Consider the following 21,481-nt stretch of genomic DNA (forward strand, 5'->3'; position numbering starts at 1 on the left):
CACTTTAAACCATTCCGGAACAATATTTGCAGTGTGGCCAGCGAATTATCCTAAGGTGATAGAGACAAATGCCATTATGGAATACCACTGCCATGAAGGGGTACACTTGGCCTGTACAATGCTTAGGTAGGTGGTATGAGTCACAGTAAGTCACAGTAAAACCCACATGATGCCAGGACCCAAAGTTTCCTGCAGAACCTGGCCCAGAGCTCCTCTGACTTGTCTCCTTCCCATAAAGCATCCATGTGCCATCTCAACCCCAGGCATGTGACAAGTCCAGGCCATCTTCTTCCATTTCTCAGTCCCGATACTCTTGTGCCCATTGTTGACACTTTCATACCTTTGGGGCCCATGACAGTTGCCAGTTCCCATATGTCCTTCCTTGGAAAACCTGTGGTAGGTACTAACTGCTGTATAGTGGAAACATCCTACAAAGCCTGGTGTTGGTATTGTTTGGCATAGTTACAATACCCTGAGCTCCTCTTCTTTTCATATAGAGTCAGACTGTACTGGAGTTCCGTTATTGAACCAGGAGGCTCAGGATGAACAGTGCTATAGGTCCTTCTCAGTAGGGGTGCAATTCGCTAAACTTTTGACAGGATTTAGTGGGAATAACAGTGTTTTTTGAGTGGCCTCTTCTATGGGGCTCCCGGCAAATTTTTTTGATTTTCCCGTGCTCGAATTGCTACATTTTTTACATGCAGATTTGCAAAACAAATCCAAGAGACTTACAGCAGAAAGTAAGTAAAATCCACAGCATGTCAATTTTTGTTCCTAAGAGGACCTATAGAATTTTTCCCCATTTTTCAATAGGGAACAAAAAAAAAATCCACAAAGAAACAAATTGTTCATGAAACATTGGGGAATTTGCATCGGAAAAATGTGAATTTCAAAACAACTGAATCTTTTTTTTTTTTTTAATTCTAAAATCCTCACCAAAATCAGCACGAATTAAGTATTTTTCTGCAAACTGTCAGAATTTTTTAAGGCAAACCTGGTTGGGTACCCCAATAGTTTTATCCTATAAATCCATAGTACAGATAAAATAAAAGATAAAAAAATAAATAAGTAAAAAAAAAATAAAATAAAAACATTGAATGTATTAGGAAATAAAATGAGACATGAGCGCAGAGAGGACAGTGACCTGACCTCAGCGTGGACCCATTAAAAACGTCACTAGGTAAACATGTAACCCTATCTTCAGTAAGGGAGCCTGTCAGCGGGTGTCATTGTGGATTTAGTCCGAATTGACATATAGATCGAGACAATGCATGTAAATATATTTTTTGTTAGTTCCAAATCACATGTCTAGCAAATACCTAAGCAAAATATTGAGCACGCCATGGATTTCAGAATTTGGATAGGTTAATACGCTGCAGATTTGTTGCAGATTTCCCCAGCAATATACCTGAATTCCTGTATAGCCTGTGCTTAAAAAAAAAAAACGATTAGACCAAGTTCACATTGCCACTGTGCTCCAATCTGTTCAAGGTCCATGAAGCATTTTTTTTTTTTTTTTTTGGCGGCATCGGTGAACTGACTCTAAATGGGTTGGAGTACAACTAACACACCCAGGTCCCAACGGATCCCATTGACTTAATTGGGGTCTGTCGGGTGTCTGGTATTTTAGAGGTTAAAAAAAACAACCACACATGCAGTATTTTTTTCTCCGCTCAACTCCCGTCCTTCCAATGGACTGATCAACGGGGTTCCCTTTACTAGACCATAACGGTTGTGTGAACTTACCTATCCTCAACTTTAATAGATGGAATTCATGTGGAAAATCTATGACAGGAATCCAGCCGATTTCTACCACAGATTTCAATGGAACTCTATTGCTTTGTATAGAGCAGTGGTCTTCAAAGTGTTGTCCTACAGCTGTTGGCTGTCCGGGCCTGCCAAGTTGTAGTTTTACAACACCCGAAGGGCTACAGTTTGAAGGCCACTGGTCTAAAAGGGAATTAAGCCAAGTATTCAAAATAATTTGACCTACCTCAGAGCCTCCATTTGGGGCCTCAATCACAGAACAAAAAAAAAAAAAAAGAGTAAGTGTTATTTTTTCTCTGATTAAAATCCAGTGAAAAAATGGGACACCATCCAGAAACCTGACAGACCCCAATAAAGTTAAGGGGATAAGTCAGGCTCTGTTGGGATTCGTCATTTTTTTCCCCCTTTTTTTCCTCCCAAAGAAGAAAATGGAGCTTCCAATACTCCTTTCTAGAGTATCCATAAGGGAAGCAGACAGGTCACAGACAGGTGAAAAAAAAAAAAAAAATGGATCAGTCGGGGGTCTCCCACCAATCAGGAAAATGAGCTGCGATAAGTGTGTGGTTGCTGCCACATAGACTTATAATGGAGAAGGGAGAGAGCCGGGGAGTAAAGTGTGCTGCTGCTGCTCGCTTATTCTCCCGGTTGGTGGGGGTCCCAACATTGAGACCCTGACCGATAAAAAAAAAAAAACTGTCAAAAGTTTTTAATTGACAGGTACACTTTTAAGACAACATATGCTCTGTATAGGCAGCAGAAAACTCCCATACACGCTGAATGTATAGCCCCAATGTATGTAACCACGCACATCTCCAATGGACTCAATCTAAAAAAAAAATTTAGTGTTTGTGTGAACCACTGCATTAAAAAAAAAAAAACTAAATTAATTAAACTACAATAAAGTGAGAAAAAAAGTGACATACAAAAAAGGGATATTCTTATGGCATATGTCGAAAGCCATTCTAGGTTATTGATAATTATTTAGGATAGGTTTACACTATGGAATTTCTGAGTGTCGTTCCGCTTAAAATTTACACTTGAAAATTTTAATACAGCAGAATCCCATTGCTATCAATTGGATTCCGCTGCACATTGCAGACTATGGAATTAAAGCGGCACAGAAATTCCGCCACCCAAAAAATTATCCTGGTCACTCTTTCGGTGGAATCCAAGAGGAATCCAATGCCATCTATGGGGACAACAATGTCCACACCGTCCTAGCATGACTGATTCAATTGGCGCAGGCTACTCTGGAAAACTCAGAGATTTCGTTATATAGACCTTGCCTAAGGGTATACGCCAGGAATGCAAAAAGGAGTAATCCCAAAATTAAACCTTTTCCCTTGTCCACAGTATAGTAGATCACTAGCTGATGACGGGGGAGTCTGACCGCTGAAACCTTCACAAAAATTGAAGTAAAGGGGGAGATTTATCTAAACCTGTATAAAGGAAAAGTGGGGCAGTTGCCCATAGCAACCAATCAGATTGTTTATTTCATTTTTCACAGGCCTCTTTAAAAATGAAAGAAGCGATCTGATTGGTTTCTATGGGAAACTACCCCACTTTTGCTCTGCACAGGTTTTGATAAATTTCCCACAAAGGGTCCTGTCAGTGATTGGAGCAACAGTGTACATGCTTGGTCAGTGCGCCATTTATTCTCTAAAGGGACTCCAAACATTGCCAAGCACTAAACTCAGCAATGTTTGGAAATACCACCGACAGTGGCCGAGCATGTGCACTCCGGCTCCATAACTACACGTGCCAGTCACTGGAGATGTACAGCAGGTACCAGTCATCTGAGATCCACAACCATACGTGACAGTATACAGACAGGCATGGCAATGGTCAGCAGGGTCACATCTAATGGACACCATAACATAGTGCACACCACTAACAATCTGGTAACATTCCACACCGAATTTACAACTGAGTCAATGGAAAGGATGTGGTTACATAGGGGGAGATTTATCAAAAACCTGTGTAGAGGAAGAGTGTGCAGTTGCTGATAGCAACCAGATCGCTTCTTTCATTTTCAGAGGCCTTTTTAAAAATGAAAGTTGGTTGCTATAGGCAACTGCATCACTCTTCTTGTAATGTATGACATGAGCAATGATTTCCCTTACTGCCTCAATGAGAATCAGAGAAAAAACAAATAACTTTATACATATACCTGTACCACACATGTAATGATAACTCCATAACAAAAGTGTACCACACATGTAATGATAACTCCATAACAAAAGTGTACCACACATGTAATCGCATAACAAAAGTGTACCACACATGTAATCCCATAACAAAAGTGTACCACACATGTAATCCCATAACAAAAGTGTACCACACATGTAATCCCATAACAAAAGTGTACCACACATGTAATCCCATAACAAAAGTGTACCACACATGTAATCCCATAACAAGTGTACCACACATGTAATACCATAACAAAAGTGTACCACACATGTAATACCATAACAAAAGTGTACCACACATGTAATACCATAACAATAGTGTACCACACATGTAATACCATAACAATAGTGTACAATACATGTAATAGCATAACAAAAGTGTACCACACATGTAATAGCATAACAAAAGTGTACCACACATGTAATACCATAACAAAAGTGTACCACACGTAATACCATAACAATAGTGTACCACACATGTAATCCCATAACAAAAGTGTACCACACATGTAATACCATAACAAAAGTGTACCACACATGTAATACCATAACAAAAGTGTACCACACGTAATACCATAACAAAAGTGTACCACACATGTAATACCATAACAATAGTGTACCACACATGTAATACCATAACAATAGTGTACCACACATGTAATATCATAACAATAGTGTACAATACAAGTGTACCACACATGTAATCCCATAACAAAAGTGTACCACACATGTAATAGCATAACAAAAGTGTATCACACATGTAATAGCATAACAAAAGTGTACCACACATGTAATACCATAACAAAAGTGTACCACACATGTAATACCATAACAAAAGTGTACCACACGTAATACCATAACAAAAGTGTACCACACATGTAATACCATAACAATAGTGTACCACACATGTAATACCATAACAATAGTGTACCACACATGTAATATCATAACAATAGTGTACAATACAAGTGTACCACACATGTAATCCCATAACAAAAGTGTACCACACATGTAATAGCATAACAAAAGTGTATCACACATGTAATAGCATAACAAAAGTGTAACACACATGTAATACCATAACAAAAGTGTACCACACATGTAATACCATAACAAAAGTGTACTACACATGTAATACCATAACAATAGTGTACCACACATGTAATACCATAACAAAAGTGTACCACACATGTAATACCATAACAATAGTGTACCACACATGTAATCCCATAACAAAAGTGTACTACACATGTAATACCATAACAATAGTGTACCACACATGTAATACCATAACAAAAGTGTACTACACATGTAATACCATAACAATAGTGTACCACACATGTAATACCATAACAATAGTGTACCACACATGTAATACCATAACAATAGTGTACAATACATGTAATACCATAACAAAAGTGTACCACACATGTAATAGCATAACAAAAGTGTACCACACATGTAATAGCATAACAAAAGTGTAACACACATGTAATACCATAACAAAAGTGTACCACACATGTAATACCATAACAAAAGTGTACTACACATGTAATACCATAACAAAAGTGTACCACACATGTAATACCATAACAATAGTGTACCACACATGTAATACCATAACAAAAGTGTACCACACATGTAATACCATAACAATAGTGTACCACACATGTAATACCATAACAAAAGTGTACCACACATGTAATACCATAACAAAAGTGTACTACACATGTAATACCATAACAATAGTGTACCACACATGTAATAGCATAACAAAAGTGTACCACACATGTAATACCATAACAAAAGTGTACTACACATGTAATACCATAACAATAGTGTACCACACATGTAATACCATAACAATAGTGTACTACACATGTAATACCATAACACCATAACAAAAGTAGAGATACTAGATGAGGTAGCAAACAACACACATGTAACTATATGCCAAGTAATAATGCCAACACAGTTATGTACAGTGACAGTATAAATGTAATACTACACCACATATGCATGATTTAATGTCTTGTATAAGTACATGCCCTAATGTACTGACTGTAGTAAACACGCATGTAATAATCACACAACGCATAACTATAGTGCACACATATATGTTAAAACTCTGGGCAGGGGGGAATTTATCAAAACCTGTATGAGGGTGCATTCACACACTAGTAACTAGCAGCGGATTTTCCACTACGGAAACCTGCTGTGAGTTATGCTACCATTGATTTAAATGGGTCCACAGAAAGTCCGCAATAGTGTCAGATATGCGGACTGTCCGGGGACCCATTCAAATGAATGGTAGAATAACTCGCAGCAGGTTTCCGTAGCGGAAAATCCGCTGCTAGTTACTATCGTGTGAATGCACTCTGAGGAAGAGTTGTGCAGTTTCCCATAGAAACATTCTTGTTAAATCTCCCCCTGTCTTTATAATCACACCATAAATGTTATAATACTAGATAGATATCACTACAGATCAGCATAAAAGTCATAACACTACACAAAGAATTACTATAAATATATTATATCACATGAATTAACACTACACGTGTGTGTGTGTGTGTGTGTGTGTGTGTGTGTATATATATATATATATATATAGGATCAGTGCACATACACTATCCATATACTTACTATACGAGTGCACATATCACTATCCATATACTATACGAGTGCACATATCACTATCCATATACTATACGAGAGCACATATCACTATCCATATACTATACAGTGCACATATCACTATCCATATACTATACAGTGCACATATCACTATCCATATACTATACAGTGCACATATCACTATCCATATACTATACAGAGCACATATCACTATCCATATACTATACAGTGCACATATCACTATCCATATACTATACAGTGCACATATCACTATCCATATACTATACAGTGCACATATCACTATCCATATACTATACGAGAGCATATATCACTATCCATATACTATACGAGAGCATATATCACTATCCATATACTATATGAGAGCATATATCACTATCCATACGAGTGCACATATCACTATCCATATACTATACAGTGCATATATCACTATCCATATACTATACAGTGCACATATCACTATCCATATACTATACAGTGCACATATCACTATCCATATACTATACGAGTGCATATATCACTATCCACATACTATACGAGTGCATATATCACTATCCATATACTATACAGTGCACATATCACTATCCATATACTATACAGTGCACATATCACTATCCATATACTATACAAGAGCATATATCACTATCCATATACTATACAGTGCATTTATCAATATCCATATAGTATACGAGTGCACATATCACTATCCATATACTATACAGTGCATATATCACTATCCATATACTATACGAGAGCATATATCACTATCCATATACTATACGAGAGCATATATCACTATCCATATACTATACGAGAGCATATATCACTATCCATATACTATACGAGAGCATATATCACTATCCATATACTATACGCGAGCATATATCACTATCCATATACTATACGCGAGCATATGCACTATACATATACTATACGCGAGCATATGCACTATACATATACTCTACGCGAGCATATGCACTATACATATACTCTACGCGAGCATATGCACTATACATATACTATACGCGAGCATATGCACTATACATATACTATACATATACTATACGCGAGCATATGCACTATAAATATACTATACGAGCGCATATGCACTATACATATGCTATACGAGCGCACACTGTACATATACTATATAGTGCACACATTATACATATATACACTATCCTATACACCGGTAGAGCAGTCATTGTGCCCACAGTAAACAATGCACAGAACATCACTAGGCTCGGTGTATAGAATCACACCGGGGGGAAGGGTGACACATGTGCCCGGAGTAGGGGAGGGGGGTGACACATGTGCCCGGTGTAGGGGAGGGGGGTGACACATGTGCCCGGTGTAGGGGAGGGGGGTGACACATGTGCCCGGTGTAGGGGAGAGGGGTGACACATGTGCCCGTTGTAGGGGAGAGGGGTGACACATGTGCCCGGTGTAGGGGAGGGGGGTGACACATGTGCCCGGTGTAGGGGAGGGGGACACATGTGCCCGGTGTAGGGGAGGGGGACACATGTGCCCGCACACAGCTCTATGCTGACATACAGTAAACACGATCTCCTGCCCTGATCTCTCACCTCCATCCCCGGGGCCAGGAACCTGTCACAGCCCTGGGCGCCCCGCCTCCCACCCACAGCCCAGCAGGCAGGAGCCTCCTCCCGGCGGTCACTTACCGGAGCACCGAGTCCGCCGAGCGCCGTGTGAGCACAACACAATCCCGGATCCCGCAGCGCGGAGAGCGGGCGGCACCAGCACTCGCTGCGTCACTCCCTCCTCTCCCGATAACCCCGCCCACCCCATCACCTGCTCCGCCCACCGCGACCGCCCGGGCCTGGACACGCCCACATACTCTACAAACCGCAGACGGCGTGACGTCACTGTCCCAGTAGCGGCTCTGCAGGTGCCGGGTGCGGAAGGAGGGGGCGCTGCACCTGTTCTATGAGATGGCTGAACACATCCACATGCAGCTTTCACTTTACACCTTTTTACCCATTGACTATTGTGTCCCACAGACAGACCAAATGTGGACTATTGACATAAATGACTACGCTACAGTATATGTCGGAATACTTTTTTAGAATATGTCCTATCATACACCTTTACCGGAGCCTTTGGTTGCCCATAATTTTGTGTCCCAAAACGTAAACAACAGTGGTATCCAAAGTGTTGACCTCCAGATGTTGCTAAGCCACATTCTCTGCTCCACATCTCTGCTGTGGGCCCCATCTCTTCTGAGTATGGAAACACCCCATGTTAGGATGTAAAATGCTCTGCGGGCAAACTACAATGCTCAGAAGAGAAGGAGACACATTTGGCTTTTGGAAATCATATTTTGCTGAAATGGTTTTTGGGGGCATGTCGCATTTAGGAAGCCCCTATGGTGCCAGAACAGCAAAAAAAAAAGCACATGGGATACTATTTTGGAAACTACACCCCTCAAGGAACGTAATAAGGGGTATAGTGAGCCTTAACACCTCACAGGTGTTTGACGACTTTTTGTTAAAGTTGGATGTGTAAATGCTGGTTTACAAAGCGTAATAGGAGAACATTACCCCCAAAATTTGTAATACCTCATGTGTGGACATCAAGTGCTCTGCTGGCGCAGTACAATGCTCAGAAGAGAAGGAGCGCCATTGAGCTTATGGAGACAGAATTTTTTGGAATGGAAGTCAGGGGCCATGTGTGTTTACAAAGCCCCCCATGGTGCCAGAACAGTGGACCCCCCACATGTGACCCCATTTTGGAAACTACACCTCTCACAGAATTTAATAAGGGGTGCAGTGAGTATTTACACCCCACTGGACCACTGTTCCAAAAATCTGTCAGACACCTATGGGGCGTAAATGCTCACTGTACCCCTTATTACGTGTAGGGTGTAGTTTCCAAAATGGGGTCACATGTGGTGGGGGTCCATTTTTCTCGCAGGACATCAGGTTAGCAGCATAATATGCAAGTAGCAAAGGTGGATACAAGCTCCGTGCTCCCTTCAGTCATGGCCCTGAAGGGAGCACGGAGCTTGTATCCACCTTTGCTGCTTGCATATTATGCTGCTAACCTGATGTCCTGCTAGACAATACCCGAATATACTTGAATAAACAAGAAAGAAATTTTCTACTAAACCGTGAGTCAGAACATTCATGTGTATACTCACCTAAAATCCTGTTGCCGGCGTGTCAGCTGGAGTTGCGCCCTATACATGTGTGTCTAATCATGAACTATTGAACAGAGAGGCTGGAGCTCTGTCGTATAGGAGTTGTATATACGCTCTACACATTGAGATAACTCAGTTACTACTGTGTATACTAGGTCCATTTTTCTGGCACTATGGGGGCTTTGTAAACACACATGGCCTTCAATTCCGGACAAATTCTCTCTTCAAAATCCCAATCGCACTCCTTCACTTCTGAGCATTGTAGTTCGCCCACAGAGCACTTTACATCCACATATGGGGTTTTCTTACTCAGAAGAAATGAGGTTACAAATTTTGGGGGGCTTTTTCCTATTTTCCCTTGTGAAAATGAAAAATTTAGGGTAACACCAGCATTTTAGTGAAAATTTTTTTTTTTTCCATTTTCCCATCCAACTTGAAAATCATCAAACACCTGTGGGGTGTTAAGGCTCACTATACCCCTTGTCACGTTCCGTGAGGGGTGTAGTCTCCAAAATGGGGTCACATGTGGGTATTTATTTTTTTGCGTTTATGTCAGAACCGCTGTAAAATCAGCCACCCCTGTGCAAATCACCAATTTTGACCTCAAATGTACATGATGTGCTCTCACTCCTGAGCCTTGTTGTGCAACCGCAGAGCATTTTACGCCCACATATGGGGTATTTCCGTACTCAGGAGAAATTGCGTTACAAATTTTGGGGGTCTTTATTTGCTTTTACCGCTTGTGAAAATAAAAAGTATGGGGAAACACCAGCATGTTAGTGTCAAAATGTAAAATTTTTTACACTAACAGGCTGGTGTAGCCCCCAACTTTTCCTTTTCATAAGGGTTAAAAGGAGAAAAAGCCCCCCAAAATTTGTAGTGCAATTTTCCCGTGTACGGAAATACCCCATATGTGGCCCTAAACTGTTTCCTTGAAATACAACAGAGCTCTGAAGTGAGAGAGTGCCATGCGCATTTGAGCACTACATTAGGGATTGCATAGGGGTGGACATTGGGGTATTCTACGCCAGTGATTCCCAAACAGGGTGCCTCCAGCTGTTGCTAAACTCCCAGCATGCCTGGACAGTCAGTGGCTGTCCGGAAATGCTGGGAGTTGTTGTTTTGCAACAGCTGGAGGCTCCGTACAATACGTTTTTAATTTTTATTGGGGGTGTATATGTAGTGTTTTACTCTTTATTATGTGTTAGTGTAGGGTAGTGTAGTGTTTTTAGGGTACTTTCGCACTGGCGGGTTACGGTGAGTTTCCCGCTAGAAGTTTGTGCTGCTGCGAAAAATTTGCCGCAGCCCAAACTTGAAGCAGGAAACTTACTGCAAACCTGCCAGTGTGAATGTACCCTGTACATTCACATGGGGGGAAGCAAACCTCCAAATGGGTGGGCAAAACTACAACTCCCAGCATGTACTGACAGACCGTGCATGCTGGGAGTTGTACTTTTGCAACAGCTGGAGGCACACTGGTTGGAAAACCTTCAGTTAGGTTCTGTTACCTAACTCAGTATTTTCCAACCAATGTGCCTCCAGCTGTTGCAAAACTACAACTCCCAGCATGTACTGATCGCCGAAGGGCATGCTGGGAGATGTAGTTATGCAACAGCTGGAGGTACGCAACTTCAACTCCCAGCATGCCGAGACAGCTGTTTGCTGTTTGGGCATGCTGGGATTTGCAGTTTTGTAATATCTTGAGGGCTACAGTTTAGAGACCACTACACAGTGATCTCCAAACTGTGGCCCTCCAGATGTTGCAAAACTACAAATCCCAGCATGCCCAGACAGCAAACTTCTGTGTGGTCATGCTAGGAGTTATAGTTTTGCAAGATCTAGAGGGCCACAGTTTAGAAATCACTGCAAAGTGATCTCCAAACTGCAGATCTCCAGCTGTTGAAAAACTACTAATCCCAGCATGCCCACACAGCAAACAGCTGTCTGGGCATGCTGGGAGCTTTAGTTTTGCAACATCTGGAGGGCTACAGTTTAGAGACCACTGTATAGTGGTCTCAGACTGTAGCCCTCCAGCTGTTGCTAGGCAACTCACCGACTTCCGTAGGATCCAGGGAGCCGCATTGCCGTCCTCTTCTTCCGCAGCCTCCACGCAGCCTATTGTGGGTGGGCAGAACGGGGAAACTGAAAGTTAACCCCCCGCCCCCGATATGCTATTGGTCGTCGCTCTAGATGACCAATAGCAGGGATAGGAGGGGTGGCACCCCTGCCACCTCACTCCTATCCCTTCAGGGGGATCATGGGTGTCTTGGACAGCCGCGATCCCCCTTATATTCCTTGTCACTGGGTCACCATAGACCGGTATGACCCGGAATCGGGGGGTCTAATGACCCCCCTGGGCATTTGCGCGGGGTGCCTGCTGATCGATACCAGCAGTCAGCCTTGTTCTGGTCCCTGCCTGGCGCACGGCAGGGACCGAAATTCCCATGGGCGTATGGATACGTACTGGGTCCTTAAATACCAGGGAGCCAGGGTGTATCCACACACCCTAGGTCCTTAAGGGGTTAAGTACCAGGGAGCAAAGGCAAACCTGTGCGCCAGTGGTCCCTAAGTGGTTAAAGGATCAGTGCATGCTTCTCTAAAGTTTCCCTCGCCAGGGCCTGTCAGGCGAGGGAAACATATATAAGGTTGCTAAACCAATCCCCTGGTGCCTGAGCAATATTGTAGCTTGTCTGCTAGTGAAGGTGTCTGTTTTGGTCTGCTGTGTTCCTGACATAAGCCTGTTCTCTGACCCAGCCTCTGCCTGATCCAGTTATACCTTGTTGCTTCTCCAGTGCATGACCTGGACTTTCGACCACGTTCTGTGTTCTCATCAAGTTCTCTGTGTTCTCATCAAGTCTGCTATACCAGGCTGCATGTGGGCTTCTCAGCTATGTTGTTCTATGAACTCACCTCTGCTTTATTGCAATCTCAGCTCTACTACTTAGTACTTTGCTGTGCTACTTCCCCCTACAGCATTAGCTTGACTTTCATGCCTGTATCCCCAATCCTTGGCACCAGGGTGTTCTGGCAAGCCAGGTCAGTTGCCACCTAACTGGAACCATTTTTGCTGTATGAACTGATGTCTCCCCTTCAGCAGAAGTCCAGCGTCTGCACACTCGACCGGAATAAAGGTTTAAAACCAGGAGAATACTTAGACTCCACTCCCAAGTTTGCCCCAAAGTCAAACCAGTAGGTGCCACAGCGGGTCCACACCCATTGGGGGGTTTCAAACTGCCACTCTGGACTGCCTGTTAGAAGTGCCCTAATGATGTCCCCATACAACAAGCGCACATTACCACCGAGACCACTCATTGGCTGCAGACTTATGCTCAGTAAACTGAGACATATTTGGGGCTCTTGTGGTAAACAGTCCAGATTAGAGGTAGTTCTGGACTAAGCAAAAAGGATGGTGAGTAATTTTTTATTACACTTGCCTGCCAAGGCAAAATAGTTAGAGAACTCCTTTAACTACTCCTGTGATGATTTACCGTGTGCTTAAAATCATTGTCCTTTTTTTCAAACGCTTTAGTTTTTTAAGCAAAACATAGCAGGTTGTTTTACAGTACCTCCCTGTACATAGCACCCTCACTGTCCTTCAGATTCAAAAAAGTTGTCCAACGTTGACTAAGGAAAAGCAAGCTCACAACATGGTGATGCCTTCACCATACTTGGTATTTAAAAATGATGTGGTGCTCTGTAGCGGACATTATTGCTGTGATGTTTTGTCTGTGGGGTGGTGTGGCCCAGGGGCCACTGGGTTATTCCTCCTGTGTGCTTGGTGTCGCGCAGGCAGTGGTCACCGCCCGGCGCTACGCCAGTGTTAGGTTAAGGACCCACTCTCACTAGGTGGCCTTGACCTGGCGAGTGGGGCTTGTACTTTTTGATCAAAATGTTTAATAACAACCTGTTCCTGATATTATGCTGAGAAGCAAGTAGAACAAAATACAAATTGTGGTTGTGCGGCTTTGTTTTTGTTTCTCTATTTTTGTAGTACCAGTTTAGTGGTTCTGGGTTACAATGCTCCTGTCTCTTGCTGTCCTCCATGTTGTGCTCCAAGATTACCGCCACCTTTGAGTGATACCTAGGTACCTTATTTGAAGTAGGATCCTACACTTGGACACTGCTTGGTAAATTTCTTTCTAGGCTCTATTTGCTTCTTGAATTCAGGTTTAAAGTTTGCATAGACGTTTGCCTAGGTTTGACCTTCTTATTTAATCACCTAACTCCTCTTCATACTATTTGTTCCACTCCTGGATATTAACCCTGGCTTGCACATTTTTAGTAACTGTATTTGGCCCAACCTGGGCTACTACTAGTCACCATCCCGCTATGGCACCTTTACCACTAGTCCCAGACTGTTCTGGGGACCATGTACTGGGGATCCACTTACAGAGAAGTCTTCGGTTCTTGACAACGACCCTCTAGTTTCTTCAAAGTGATTGCTGGTATTTCTGTGGCTTTCCTATCATGTCTTTTTCTTGCTCTGATCTGAGGAAAGCCTACTCTAGGCATTGCATGGGTAATATGATACAACCTCTATTTTCACAGAATGAATCCAATAGTGCTCACTATGATACCCAAACACTTAGCTCTATTTTGTAGCCTTTTCTTATATTTTACATGTCTATCCTTGTTACATGTCTATACCAATGATACTTGAGTTAGGGAGCATTTAGTCAGAAACAATGACCTTTTAAATGATTCACAGAAAAAGGGCAATGTCTTTCAATTGTGCCCCTGGTTGCAGTGTCATCATTCTTACTGGTGAACGAGAAAGGTAAAGTCAGAAAATGTGAAATACCAATGTTGGCACCTATAGAGGTGAGAAATTATACCAACAGGCTTTAACACCTTAAGGACGAAGAACGTACTGATACACCATTGGGTCCTGGTACTTAAAAGGGTTATCCAGGAAAAAACTTTATATCAACTTTATATATCAACTGGCTCCAGAAAGTTAAACAGATTTGTAAATTACTTCTATTAAAAAAATCTTAATCCTTTCAGTACTTATGAGCTTCTGAAGTTAAGGTTGTTCTTTTCTGTCTAAGTGCTCTCTGATGACACGTGTCTCGGGAACCGCCCAGTTTAGAAGCAAATCCCCATAGCAAACCTCTTCTAAACTGGGCGTTCCCGAGACACGTGTCATCAGAGAGCACTTAGACAGAAAAGAACAACCTTAACTTCTGTGTTTCCGGGACTGAAGACGTGACGTCACACTGTGGTGTCGGGTGAGGGTATTGTGTGAATTAACCTTTTTGTGACGCCAGGGTGTGGTTGACCTATACCCCAGCCGAGGTAGACCAGCTTCTCCTGTGCCAGGCATGGTGCAAATAATCACTCGAGTGCAAGGTTACGGATAACTGGCATTACTGAGGTTGGAAAGATGGTACTATCTGTTACAGCTCAGATTAGCATGAAGGAGATGCAGGGTGAACTGTGAGAAGCTTATCGGCTTGCTGGGACTTGTAGTGGTATGATACTGGGACTCACTTGCTGTATGCAATCCATGCTAGACTTTAGTTACTTGGACTTGACTAACTTGAGTGGCATTGGTCCCTGGACTTTAGTGCTTACCGCAAGGCTTTGACTTTCACCTAGTTACTATGGTTAACTGGTAGTAGACGAGTGATTGCTGATCTAGGCCTCAAGCCTCCTTCAGAATCACCTCACAGAAAGTCTTCACACTTCTCTCAACTTTACCTCGGCATAAACTGAACTCTGAACTCTGGTTACACTATATATGGAGCAGCTTTGAGCATTCCCATTGGGCAGATAAGTCACATGGTTCACCACTGCATACTCCCCTAACAACAAGGTTCATGACATCAGGTTTAAGGTTTTAAGTGACAAGTACGTAGAAAATACCAATAACTTAACCATTGCATAACAGTTTATACTATAGAGTTCTGAGAAATGTGGGCCCAAGACGGACATTGAAGCAGCATCTGCCACACAGGATGGGCAGGAGTACAGAAGAACACGTTATTCTGTACTGGGTCACCACTCGTGAAGTCACGCCACACCCCTCCATTCATGTCTATCGGAGGGGGAGTGACAGCTGTCACGCCCCCTCCCATAGACAAGAATGGAGGGGGCGTGGCGTGACATCACGTCTCCAGTCCCGGAAACACAGAAGTTTCCGAGACTGGAGAAGCAGCATAGAATGCAAGTGCTGCAAGGAGATCACGGGGGGTCCCAGCGGTGGGCCCCCGCGATCAGACGTCCTATCCCCTATCCTTTGGATAGGAGATAAGATGTATTTGGCTGGAATACCCCTTTAAAGAGGACGCAAACAGAATTGTGGTATCCATGGCTTTAGGTATAATTGATGCAGTATTACTTGGTAGACATTCTTAACTTTAGTTACAGCTGGCACAATGAAGGCTTGAGTAGGAGGAATTGCAAACTATTGTTTGTCTTTTTTCATTGCCAATTATTTGTCTTTTTGTAAGGCAGGTGTGGGAAGATATTGGCATCCATTGTCTTCTTCGAGTCTTAATGAAATGATTTATATGCGATAGGAACACTCTTTGTTCTCCACTGAAAAATGTCAAGGACAGTAATATGGTCTAGTCAAGTCTTGTCAATATAAAATAAAAAAAATGAAAGAAACATATGAGCAGATCTGCTTACATGTAACTGTTATTCTCCAGACCTCGAGTGGACCAAGTGGGCTAGGTGTGTCAGTGGGTCTCCCACCATGGGATAATTTGGAAAAAGTGTGATGGGACAATTTCATTTCTCCTTAAAGGGGTACTCCAGTGGAAAAAATTTTTTGTCAAATCAACTGGTGCCAGAAAGTTATACAGATGTGTAAATGACTTCTATTTAAAAATCTTAATCCTTGCAGTACTCATCAGCTGCTGTATGCTCCAGAGGAAGTTGTGTAGTTCCTTTCTGTCTGACCACAGTGCTCTCTGCTGCCATCTCTGTCCATTTCAGGAACTGTCAAGAGGAGGAGCAAATCCCCAAAGCAAACCTGCTCTCGACAGGTACTAACATGGACAAAGGTGGCAGAAGAGTACTGTTGTGACCCTGGATCATACAGCAGGAATGATTAAAATTTTTAAATAGAACTAATTTACCAATCTGTTAACTTTCTGGCACCATTAAATTAGAAAAAAAAAATGCTTTCCACTGGAGGACTCCTTTAATTACCGTATTTATCGGCGTATAACACGCACTTTTTAGGCTAAAATTTTTAGCCTAAAGTCTGTGTGCGTTTTATACGCCAATACACCCCCAGGAAAGGCAGGGGGAGCGAGGCCGTCGCTGCCCGCTTCTCTCCCCCTGCCTTCCCTGGGGTCTAGAGCCCTACTGCCGGCCCTTCTCACCCCCTGGCTATCGGCGCCGCTGCCCGTTCTGTCCCCCTGACTATCGGTACCGGCGCCGATAGCCAGGGGGAGAGAAGGGGCAGCGGCACCCATTGCCGGCTCCGCTGCCCCGTTGCCTCCCCCCATCCCCGGTGGCATAATTACCTGAGTCGGGTCCGCGCTGCTGCAGGCCTCCGGCGTGCGTCCCGGCGTCGTTGCTATGCGCTGAACGGCGCGGCGCATGACGTCAGTGCGCCGCGCCGTGCATAGCAACGACGCTGGGGACGCACGACGGAGGCCTGCAGCAGCGCGGACCTGACTCAGGTAATTATGCCACCGGGGATGGGGGGAGGCAACGGGGCAGCGGCACCAGCAATGGGTGCCGCTGCCCCTTCTCTCCCCCTGGCTGTCGGCGCCGCTTCTCTCCCCCTGGCTATCGGCGCCGGCACCGATAGTCAGGGGGACAGAACGGGCAGCGGCGCCGATAACCAGGGGGTGAAAAGGGCCGACAGCAGCGCTCTAGACCCCAGGAAAGGCAGGGGGATAGAAGTGGGCAGCGACGGCCTCTCTCCCCCTGCCTTTCCTGGGGGTATATCGGGGTATACACGCGCACACACGCACCCTCATTTTACCATGGATATTTGGGTAAAAAACTTTTTTTACCCAAATATCATTGGTAAAATGAGTGTGCGTGTTATAGGCCGGTGCGTGGTATACCCCGATAAATACGGTAGCCTTATTACCCTCCTTGTTGAGTATGTTGGGGGGGGGGAGGCATGGCCTAATGCAGAGATTCCCAACCGGGGTTCCTCGGAACCCTAGTGTTCCGTTGAGAACTGCCAGGGGTTCCACGAGCTCCAGCAGGTTTTTTTTTTTAAATCTCCCGCCCCGGCTTGCGCGCCTGTGAATCATGGCAGCGCAGAGGGGAAGGGAAGCCTACGTGCACATTGCGTGTATGTGCGCACTGCGCACATAGCGTCCCCCTTGCGGCGCCGTGACTAAGTCACAGGCGTGCAGGCCGGGAAGGGGATAAATTCAGGGGATAGGCCCCCAGACTACATTCCCGCTGCCCCCCCAGACTATCCTTCTGCTGGCCCCCGGACTATGTTCCCCCGGGCCCCCGTACTTTGTTCTCGCCGCCCCCCCCGGACTATGTTCCCACCGGCCCCCCGGACTATGTTAGCGCCGCCCTCCCCCCCCCCTGGACTATATTCCTGGCCCCCCGGATTATCTTCCTGGCCCGCCTGATTCTTCTTGGCCCACCAATTCTCCCTGGCCCCCCACAGAAGGATGGCTCAGCTCATCTTAATTAACGTAATGCACCCTTTCCCCTCTGTCAACCCTGTCCATCCCCCTTTGTCACCCCTCTGTTACCCCCCTTTCACCCTTTCCTGTCATCCATGTCCACCTTGTCCGCCCCTGTCACCCATGTTTGTTCCCCACCCCTCTGACCACCCCCCAATCTATCCCCCATCACCAATGTCCAACCCTATCTATTTACCCCTCTGTCCCTTTGTCACCTCTGTCCACCCCTATGTTACCACCTTGTCACTCCTGTCCACCCCTTTTTCACCCCTTATGCCCCCTATCACCCATGTACACTCTTCTACACCCTTCTGTCACCCATGTACACCCCTCTGTCACCCATGTACACCTTCAACACCCCCCGTCACCCATGTACGCCCCCAACACCCCTCGTCACCCATGTACACCCCCAACACCCCTCTGTCACCCATGTACACTCCTCTACACCCCCAACACCCTTCTGTTACCTATGTACACCCCTCTGTCAACCATGTACACCCCTCGGTCACCCATGTACACCTCTCCGTCAACCATGTACACTCCTCTACACCCCCAACACCCCTGTCACCCATGTACACCCCTCTGTCACCCATGTACTCTCCTCTACACCCCAAACACGCATCTGTAACCCCTGTATACCATCTGTCACTCATACACACCCATCTGTCACCCATGTACACCCATCTACACACCTGTCACCCACGTACACCTATCTGCAGCCCTCTGTAACCCCTTTAAACCTATACACCCCTGTATTCCCCCTCACTTGTAAAAGGGGAATCTGGAGGCTGATGCTTGAAAAGTGCGGAGCCTAATAAGTTTGTTTTGCAAATTTATCAGAGAAGTATTGTGGCTGGAAGAAATCGTCATGATGGCCCGGACCAAATGGAGAAGAAAAGGGAACAACGCAGATTTTAGAGGACATCATTTGTGAGTTGCTGTATAAAGCAGCACTGTAATCTACATGCCCACAGATAAATAGAAATTGTGCATTGCGGCCGTTTCCCCCTTTTTTTTTTTTTGCTGGTCAACTTTGGTAGGGGTTCCCTGTGCAAACATTTTTTATGAGGGGTTCCCCGAGCCAAAAAAGGTTGGGAAACACTAGCCTAATGGGACACCACACAGCCTGCACCATTGGATACTGAGACGTTTGGATGCAGGAAAGTATGACAAACAGATGCTGGGGTTGGTCTGAATAATTTTGTTTATGGTCTGGGCTCTAAATTTATTCAGATGTTTGGTCTGGAGTCTGAATTTATTTGTGTTGATTTGATGCTGGGGATAGCTGATTGAATGATGGGAAAAAATGACTCAGAATCAAACTTTGCAGTCATGAGGGTCTGGGCAGGGGAAATAATCAAATGTATGAGAATATCTTTATGAAACCTAATGGGAGCTCACGTGGTCAACTGGTCATCTAAATGCGTAGAGACCGAGCTAGCTAATTGTTCACCTATATACTAGGTGATGGAAAAATTAAGATAATGCAAAATAAATAGTGTTTTATGTTCAAAAATAGATGGCAAACAGAGTTATCCGTAGCAAAATAAGTTTATTGTTAAATTAGATGCCTGGTTAATGATGCCTGGTTTATGTCCGAGTTAGAAACGTTCTTCAGTTATGACCAATTGTCCACGCTAGGTCCAATGCACTTATATTATTGAGTTGTGCTACTACCATTTTACGAAACATGGTTTTTGTTGAATTTATGTAATCGAGTATGACACTCACACTGTTCACCCATGACCGCACACGCACCTCAAATGTAATTGATATTATGCTTTGCTATGTTTTATATCATGAAATATTTCCCCATCTCCTTCCACTATACACTACTTCATTAGTATTCATTTTCCAATTTTTTTTTTGCTAATTGGTCTTGTTATACCTATTTATTTGCCATTCATTTCTTAACATAATTACTTATGTAATTGCTATTTGAGCTTTAAGTTATTTGTTTACATCTATGCATTGTATTTTCGTAATTACATGTTTTATTCCACCTTTGATCCAGTTTATATTTTATTCTCAAATGCACAATTTCAATGTCCAAATGTCTGCCCTAAAACACTATGGCCCAGATTTATCAAACTATGTGAGAGAAAAAATAGAGTGATTTTCCCACAGTGATTAATCACAGATCAGGTTTCACTTTACCAGAGCTCATTAGCTGAGCTGTGATTGGTTGTTGAGGGACAATCACAATTTTTTTTTCTCTCACACAGTTTGATGAATCTGGGCCTATATAGACATGAAGATGCACTACTTCTTTCGGGCTACTGAAGAAGGGACCTATGGGGGTTCTGAAATGCGTGTAGTCCACCCAAACTTAAAAGAGTACTCCGGTGGAAAACATTATTATTATTATAATTTTTTTTTTTAATCAACTGGTGTCAAAAAGTTAAACAGATTTGTAAATTAGAGAAAATAGTAGACCAAATCCAGCTCACCATGCAGTCGCCCCTCGCTCGGACCGTGCCGTTGCAGGCATACAATGCAATGTAGCAAACAAAGATTGTTGTCCAGTGGAGGAATTAGTGCCAAAAATCTTCTTTATTGAATAAAAGCCAGCAAACAGGATAAAAATGACGCATTTCAGGTGTCCATATGCAACCTTAGTCGTACATGTACGACTAAGGGTGCATATGGACACCTGAAATGCGTCACTTTATTCCTGTTTGCTGGCTTTTATACAATAAAGAAGATTTTTGGCACTAATTCCACGCTGGACAACCTCCTTTCCTTGTTTGCTACAGATTTGTAAATTACTTCTATTTAAAAATCTTACTCCTTCCAGTATGAATCAGCTGCTGTATGCTCCACAGGAAGTTTTTTCTTTTTGAATTTATTTTCTGTCTGACCACAGTGCTCTATGCTGACACCTCTGTCCATGTCAGGAACTGTCCAGAGCAGAAGAAAATATCCATAGCAAACCTATCCTGCTCTGAACAGTTCCTGATATGGACAGAGGTGTCAGCAGAGAGCACTGTGGTCAGACAGAAAATAAATTCAAAAATAAAAGAACTTCCTGTGGATCATACAGCAGCTGATAAGTACTGGATGGATTAAGATTTTTAAATAGAAATAAT

General features: G+C 43.6%; 1 protein-coding gene across 10 annotated transcripts in view; it reads right to left on the bottom strand.

The window, feature by feature from the left end:
• Positions 1-21,481, bottom strand: part of MPP7 (MAGUK p55 scaffold protein 7) — a 413,461-nt gene that overhangs the window by 378,052 nt on the left and 13,928 nt on the right. For 6 of the 10 annotated variants that reach the window (XM_056519401.1, XM_056519408.1, XM_056519410.1 and 3 more), the window contains exon 1: positions 8,294-8,418. The exons of 2 other annotated variants lie outside the window; for them this stretch is intronic. The gene's annotated coding sequence lies outside the window, so the exon portion shown is untranslated. Of the gene's footprint in view, positions 1-8,293; positions 8,419-21,481 lie in introns of those variants that run through there. 2 more of the 10 variants (XM_056519407.1, XM_056519412.1) reach the window with 2 other exon arrangements.

Source organism: Hyla sarda, chromosome 5 (assembly GCF_029499605.1).
Source record: "Hyla sarda isolate aHylSar1 chromosome 5, aHylSar1.hap1, whole genome shotgun sequence".
Taxonomy (NCBI): domain Eukaryota; kingdom Metazoa; phylum Chordata; class Amphibia; order Anura; family Hylidae; genus Hyla; species Hyla sarda.